This window comes from Malurus melanocephalus, unplaced genomic scaffold, assembly GCF_030028575.1.
Source record: "Malurus melanocephalus ecotype Western Australia unplaced genomic scaffold, MMel_1.1 scaffold_6, whole genome shotgun sequence".
Lineage (NCBI taxonomy): Eukaryota > Metazoa > Chordata > Aves > Passeriformes > Maluridae > Malurus > Malurus melanocephalus.
Window position 1 is genome coordinate 2,137,560 of NW_026623238.1, and position 8,904 is coordinate 2,146,463.

An 8,904-nucleotide genomic window follows, 5' to 3' on the forward strand; every position below is an offset into this window, starting at 1 on the left:
AAATGCCAGCCTTTTGGTTCAACTGAAAAAACAACCACAAATTGTCACATCTTTTTCCTGTCATTTTTCACTGTGCTAATTCATACAACTTGGTCAAGCCAGAGGTTGGAAACACAAAAAGAACTCAAAAAGAAAAACACAGTATGGTTGTGGCAGAGCAMTGGTTGCAGCAGTGTTTTGATTGCATAAAACAGGTTTTATTTTATTTTTTAAAGATTTCTGGCTTAACCCTTGATACTTCTGTGCAACTTACTGTATATTATACAAACTGCAAAATATTTCTGAGGATAACAGAATACAAACWGTGAAGTTTTTTGGAAAATAGACATGCCCTTATCCGTTGTGGGGTGTTTTTTTCTCCAATATTTTTTGATCAGGAGAACTTACAGGAGAATAGACAAATCACATTGTCTGTTATCTGGTTCCTCTTCTTCTATAAGAGTCTATAAGAGAGGTTATAGACTTCTCTGACTGGGGAAGTTTAAAGCAACAAGTAAAACATGATAAACAGTATCTGTCACCACAAAGGGAGCTTGGCTAAAAGCTTCCTGTAAATATTAATGATATTGTTCAGTTTTCAGCTTCCCTSTTTATTGCATTAGTAACAGATGTAAAATAGTGCAAAAAGCAACAACAGTAGATGCTACCTGTGAAAATCCGGCCTCTAAATGAGGATATTTAAAYTTCCTCTAGACAGCAATATGAATAGTCTGAAGGAAAAACCTCAGAGGTAGTGTATATACAAAAAAAATGTAACTAGCTCAAACTCTTTATGTTGTGCTATATTGTATGACAAGATGCCTCACCCTATACCATCAACACAAGAAAATATCACTTGACAACTCCTAAGTTTATATAAYTTGTCCAGGAGGATCTATTTTATGCCTATTAAAAGCCTATCTTAGAGAGGCTTTAATCCACATACAGTTTAAAAGTGCTCAGTTGCAGACTGAAAAATTGTAAACAARTGCAGAAGGTGCTATTGTTCACTAGTTAACCTTGTTTTGGGGAAAAAAAAAATGTGCTGAATTTTAGACAAATAAACAGGCCCATTGTGGCATACTAGTTCTTTCAGTCAAGGACATTCTGATGTGCTGTGGTAGTGTGGGACCAGTCTGACTCTCACAGACTTGTAAAATAACAAGAATCTACATTTGGTACTAACAAAAAATCTCTAGAAAATTTCTACACAGACTTTAGACATTTTTTATTCTGCTGTGTATATAGTATTGCAAATAATGACAGTTCTTCTTTTCATTTGTTGGCGTATATAAAAAGCTTCACACAGTTAASAGTTTTCACCAATTATCTAAGAAAAGAATAACTGCAAGAGAAAAATAAATAAAGTTTTAATTAATTTAAATTTATAGAAATACTATTTTGCATAGTGTTAGATAACCAAATAAATTATTTAAATTTATTTTAGTGTATTTAATCTATGGTAGGGTTTTCCATTTATATAAACTTCAGTGTGAAAAAAGCTTGATTTATAAAAGGTTAAAAATAATTAAGACAAATTAATGACTGGATTTCATGGATAAGTTTAGAATTTTTTTTTTTTATTTTTTTTTTGCAAATAAGCTATGCATCTAATGAATATTCTTATATATTAATATGTCTGCAAATTTCCAAAATTTGTCTCTATGTGGCAACATAGCTTAATACTTTCCTATCTTTTATGGGTAGAAGTTATGTTTCTATGAATACAACTATCTCAAATCCATATGGCTGAACGGAGGAAAAAAGCCAAACAAACTTGACATGTTCCTATAATGTCTAAAACTGTAGATATATTTAATATTTCTTGAAAGAGATCATAGTAAGCTAAACAGAATTTTAATATGCTGCTACTTCTTTCCTGTTGAAACTTTCTTKATCAATAATATTCATTTATTATCAAGTATTGGGAAAATTACTTATCCGTTTCAATTAACAGTCACARGACTGTTCTTGGCTATTTTAATCTGGAACATTGATGCTGGACCACTTGCACACTGTGCTTTCAGCAGTTTCTCTCCCTCTGTCTCACTCAAGTATTCATATGCATATAAAGCTGAAAAGATGCACCAGAATTAATTMTTTTCTGCAGTTTAAATKAATTAAAACCACGGATGTGTCATTTGAGAGCACATGTTAGCACTAACCCAGCAATGCTGTGGCATGATGCCACGAAGACTTCCCATAATATGTCTGTACATGTATGTGTGTGTTTGGATTTGCATGCATATCAATACAGAGAAACAGAATTGACATAAGCATTTGACTTTATACAAAACTGCATAAAGCAAATGTAGAGTCACAGAAACTGTACTACTGCAGAAATCCTCAGTTATATCAGTATTATAGACATTAATAAAACTTGACTTGTTAGGCTTCCATAGAACCATAGGCTTAGATGAGATCTTAAAGATCTCTGAGTTCCATCCACCCTGCCATGGGCAGGGACAGTTTCCATTAGACCAAGCATCTCTAAGGCCCATCCAACCCGGCCTCCAGTAACAAAATCTTTCACCATATTAGCAGCATCTTTGTTTTAGCTAACAGCCAGACTTCTCTTTGGATGTTAAATTAACACCAAATTTCTGAAGTTCACTTGTAAAACTCATGTAGTGAACCTAAAGCCTGAGTCTGGTAGTGAAAATCTACAGTAAATTATTAGTGAGTGTGGAGAAAAAAAATAYGCATGTCCTTGCCTTGGAGCCAGGRTGGCTTCTTATCCAGTGTTTTGTGTTGTTTATCAGTCTCATTTCTTCCACATTCTCTTTGTGATACACACAGCTTGTGTGTGCATGGGAAAATAGGTCATACARACTCCCCTTAGCTAATATTTCACACTTCTTCATACCCCATTACACAGAGARATGTAGAGAACCACACTGCAATTTGAAGATATAACATTGTGTATTTGATAAGAAACATATATGTCAATCTGACAATCAGCAAAATTTAATTCTTCACTGAGGTTTGGCTGGCCTTAGAAGATGGAGAGTAATAGCTATTTTTAAATAGGAGATACCTATTTTTAAATAGGTATGTTTGTAGACTGTCAATCCCTTTGCAGCTCTAAAGGAACTCAGACTAAGGACCCCTTTCACRAGGTCCAAGAGCTCTATTTTCCTCATGATCCCTTCAACACAATGACCCCCAGAGTCATGGGAAAGGTTAGTATCAATATGAACAGCTAGATACAGTTGGTAGAAATTCCATGCAGAGTACAATTCAGATGTAGAATCTGGTGCAGTTAATAAGTGGTTTTTACTCTTATGGGGAATCTTGTAGAACAGTGTAGAGGAATGTGTATTTTCGAAGCACTGAATGAAATTTCAGTAATGGTAATTGTAGTGGTAGACATAATATGCTGACAAAAAATAACATCAAAGTAGAAATGTTTCTCCAGGAAGATATATTCATAAGATGCAAAGACACAAAAGCAAATGAATTGAAATCCTACTTGGTTTTTGATAAAAGTTAGAATAAAATATATTCCAGGAATTCTGAAAAATTATAGGAGTTTATTGTTGACCCCAGAATCTAATCTGGATGTGAGAAAAGATTATTGCACCTTGGTTGAAAAGATACATTGTACAAGTAACAGARAATTGTCCTGTGGTAAGGAAAAACATCCTTCTGGCTCAAATAGTATTGATACATCCATCTGAGTAAGGATTGTTGTTAACTAGCAAAGCCTTCCGTGTGCAGCACTTAATATGTTTTAAAAAGAACAGCAAAAAGAAGTTGAAGAAAATAATGCAGTTAAAACCCATTAAAGTTCCTCATTTCAAAAAGACAGCGCTTCATCTGAAGTAGCGACAGCCGGGAGTGCTCCTGGGCTCCCGAGTGTGGCCACCTCCCAAGCGAAAGAGGGCAAAACCTTGGCACACATCTGCTCCCTTGCCTTGCTGAACTTTGATTTCGATGAGAAGGGAATCTGGGCCCGTGAGACAGGAGGGAGAGGCACCTTGCTCTGACACCGTGCCCTGTCTGGGGATCGAGCAACTGGGGCTGCCAGCACCGCGCCGGGTGCGCAAGCTGCTGAGTTTGGATGCAGCCCAAGGTAACTATTTAGGGAGACCGACTGAACTAAGGAACTTGGGGATTAGATTTTGGAGGCAGCCTGGAATGTCTCCATGTCAAACGTGCTAAAGTTATCTGGAATCTGTATGCCAGGCAGCCAGAAAAAAATGTTGTATGAGAACTTTCCAGACCTAACTGGAAGAAAAACCATCTTGAAAATGACGTTAAGCATAAGTASGGAGTCTACAAGGAATGGAAAAAAGGACTGATCACCAAAGAAAATGATGACTTCTAAGTCAAGAAATGCAGGTTTAAAGTGAGACTTGGCAAAAGTGGGACTTGCTAAAATTCACACTGAATATGACCTCATAAAGGAAATCAGGCTAAAAAGTTAAAGTTTTCTTTAGGTATTTGCTTAGATGGAGAAAAAGGCCGGAGTTGTAACACTGCAGTGATCATGAGGTGTGCATGAAAACTCCATATTTGATTTGAGTCGGTGTATATTTGGGCAAATAATCTAAATATTATTTCAGATTTCAATAAGATTCATGTTTTTGAATGTGGGATTACACACTGGGAAGAAAATAGGAAAGGAATCACCAGCAAGCAAAGTTACTATTACACCCAAATAGTTTATTAAACTAAAATTGAGGCTCCTCAGATAATGTGCAGTTTCACAAATTTGGAAGAATAGGTGAGCGAAACCCAAATTCCCATAGCAACTGAATAAACCTATYGACCAAGTGACTGTCCTCCTAACAGGAATACAAAAATGCAGTGTTCCCATTAAGACGAGTCATCCTAGCACCTACAGGATCCTGTATCCTGATGTCAGCAGTGCAAATATTGGTGAAATTAGATGTGAGAGCTTCAAGGATCTTGTAATATTGTTTCTTTCACRGGCATATTACGCTCTACTTCATACTGGTGTCTGTTTTGGACTTTTGTACCATGTACCGCTTTTTTACCTCACTACCTCTGCAAAAAGAGTGCAGAAGAAACATGGATAGGCAGATGAGCAGTATGGCACAGAAAGAATGTCTATAAAGTTACGAGCCCTTAGGGCAGAGACAAAGAGTGGGGCAAGAGAAAAGYTCCTGCAAAACCACCTGAAGTGTGTATGTGTGTGGGTGGGTTTGTGTTAATCCTGTTTAATATTTCCAAAATGTCTAAGACAYAAACAATATGAGCATACTGGTGAGGAAAGCAAATGAAAGAGACRCTTGGGGTATTCACAAACTTAATTGCAGTGGAAATAATTTCTCTGGGTTATTCTTATGGCAAATTGCAGATGAACTCCTCCGAGCACAATTCATRGGAGGTAATGAAACTCTCAGTCCAGCTTTACTCCTAGATTAGCTGTTCTCCTTCTCTTGGCTGRAGAGATGAACATTGCTACACTACAGCTAGCCTAAAGCTGGTCTCTGCACACACCTCTTCTGTTGATATACTTTCTTTTTGTGCTTTCCACTTTCATTGTCAACATATTAGATTATTACGCAGGAAAAGGAAAATTACCTCAAAGTCTCTAGTAGTGGAAATAAGATAAAATTCAATCGCACAGAATTCAATAGCTACATTGCTTTTATAAACTGGGAGGCCTCTTTAAAATAGCCATGGGAGGAGGAGCTGAGAAACCAGCAGGGAGGCAGCTTAGCAGATGTAGTCTTGAGAGGTATAGGTAGAATTATTTACACAGCAGCAAGCATTTATGAGGTGTTCTCCAAAACACTGCATACAATTCTGGACACTTGCATTAAAAAAGAAAAATTTAAATAGGTATAGACTCAAACCAGCCTATGGGAAAATCAGGAAGACAGAAAAATATTCTTTTCAAATGAGGATAAAATTTTGTTTTATTTACCCTAGGACAACAAAGTTTGAAGCAAGAAGTGAATGTCATATACAAACATATTTGGGAAGTAAACAGCAGGGAAGAGAAGACACTATTCAAACTAAAAGGCATTACTGGCAAAGGATCTAATGGCTATAGACCAACTATTAATAACTTTAGGATGAAAATTAACCAGTGGTTGACCATTATGGCACAAAGATTAACAAGTCAAATTCTGAGAGGGGTGTAGGAAAGAAAATATATAGCCATTTCTGACAGGGCAATGAGACACTTCATCTAGTGATGGCATGTGGTAAAGGGAAGCCTCCACGATGCAGGTGTGTCTCACCCGGCCCAAAGCTGCCCTTCACTACTGAGCGTAGTCTCTCTTTTAAAGTGAAGATGGGACTTGGTCTTGCTGAGGCAGGAAATTTGGTATGACTAGAAATGAAACCTGAGCTTRAAACAGTCATAGGAAAGAGATTTGAGAGAACTAGCATGAGAAATCCCAAGTGTTCCTGAGAGGCTTGCTGGGTCTGCAGTGCCTTTCAGCAATGGAGAGCACAGCTAGTGCTTCAAGCATCCTTGACAAATCCACCCCGCCTTCCAACCCATGCAACATATCTGTACTGCTCACCAAGTGGCACTGCTCACTACGATTTATTTTATCAATAAGTTCTGTAGCCCATTAAAGGATCAGTCTGCATAAATTTTGTTATTATTGTACCAAGAATTTCCCAGAACTGACTGCTCTCATAACAGACATGACATGTACTGACAGTGCAGAGAACTAAGAAAACTATGGGYTCTTAATAACTTGAACTAGAAAAGTTTTCATACTTCAGCCTTGGAAGAAAACAGAAAAAGGATAATTCAAAAAAAACTAAGCCTTATGATTTTGGCTTGGTTATAATTAAGTAGAATTAAGACATAAAATCCCCACTTCTTTTGATTTTTTTTTTTTTTTTTGGTATTATGTCAGGAATTATCTTTGATTGTTTCAGGTGAATAATACTGAAATTGTGTTCTTTTCATATGGTTGTAAACTGCTAGGCAAGTTGGCTTCTTGCCAATAGTAAGTATTTTTATATTGCTTCATTCTCAAAGTGGTAGAACAATCAARCTTCAAATTTTAATGTTATTCAGTTTGTTGTTTCAATTTAAATTTCATGTATTGCATGTTTGGTTCTTTTTTCCTTGGCTACCTTTTTGGCAGCTCTTAGAAATAATTCAAGTCTTTTTTTTATTTTACTTTAAACTGCATTGGCCTAAATACCACACGCAACATATGCCTCTGCAATGCATATAAGAGCTACGTAGAACAAGATTTGAAAATGTGAAATATTTGCAAAGGGAAAAAAACCTCCACATAAATGTATTAATYATATCTCCACCAAGACTGTTTTCTTATGTAACTATTATCCCATAGCCTAGCTTGATTTCTTATAGTTCATTGACCCATTTGGTAAATTCACAGACAAACTTTGGCAGAGGTGTAACTTGATAATTAAAAAGTATGTTATCTCTTGCCAGCTTGTTATAGCCAAGTGTAAGCTGAACGCTAGCTTTCCCTAATCCCATCAACCCAGTCTGTAGGAAGGGTCAGAGGTCAGTAACTGCTTCTAAAAACACTGTTCAATTGAATCCAAACAAGCTCTTACCTACTAAGCAGCTGCTCACAAACAATTCGGAATCTGTCCTCATTACCAATTGTTAGGGGCTCCTGTTGCAAGAAAAGCCCTGTTTTGAATAGGCCTCTAATGCACCAGTAAGTCTTCAGCTGATAGGCTAAGACCTAAAGTCAGCAAATTTTTTTGCTTCTTTTTTTTCCTTCCAGCACAAAGAGAAAAAATTAGAAACCAGCTATTACCAGCTGGCATATCTACTGCCTCTGGCAGAAAGCAAGTTGTTAATTTTCAAAACACAGTTATGWACATCAAGGAGGACTTCTAGGAACTCGAAGGGAGTGGGGAGAAAGAGTAAATATATAATATATGGAACATTGTGAAAAGCATAAACTATTTTTCAATGACAGAACAAAAAAGATTGTGCTAGGAAAAATAGGTTTAGAACTCCTCTTAAAGAAACTGCATTAAAATATTTTAGTCACTATTGAAAATAATAGCAACATCATTATGATCAGTGGTCAGACCTAGTTTGCTGATTATCTAAAGGATGCTAGCCCTGCTGCCAGGATCTGCAGACATTTTTATTTTTTTCTACTGTGTCACATATCTAGTAAGCTAGAAATGYTTTTGGAAAGAATAGGTGAAGTTCTTCAATCTCTGAAAACTTGTAGAAGGGAGAAACTTTTCTTACAGTGTAKCTTGTTGCCATGCACAAAATCTTAGTAGTTCCCTAATTTAAACATTCACATATTTATTCCTGGAAGTTTGTTACAGTTTGCATCTTCCTTTATTAAACATGGAAAAATTTTGCACCAGTGACCATCTATTGCAATGGGTAGTTACATGCTGAAACTGTAATAAGAAGAGTACTTCCACAGGAGTAAATTTGTGGTAGTCTTACTGGTTTCAGAGYGGGAAGAATTAAATCTGTAATTTGACTGACTGGTCTTATTTTTTATGTTTTAAATACAGTTGTTTTGGGGTTTTTTTTTGTGGTTTTTTTTTTTAAATCTCTTTTAAACAGCCTTGAAAAAGATCTTCAGAAGCGGACAAATGAGGGGCTGTACAGAGGTATCTAGTCTTGACATCAGCTTGGTGAAAACACCTGCATTGTGGTGGCTCAGAAAATAAGGATATGGTCCCAGATTCCTGAGATTTTTAGTATCTTCCTCTTATTCCTGAAGTCAGTAGCTTTTACAAGCCTGGTTTGTGGAGCATCTTCTCTCTCCCTCCTTAAGGTCAACCTGCTGTCCTGGTCAGGAAAGTGAAGTGCACTATAAGATGAAAATTTAGGAATAATTCCTAACTCAGGTGCAGAGTTTTCTTACAGCAATACATGCAAAGAACTTAGATACCTTATACCTCTTTATGACCCTGTGACTTTAAATGATAGTTCTTCTAATTCTATATTACAGTTCTGGAAGCTGA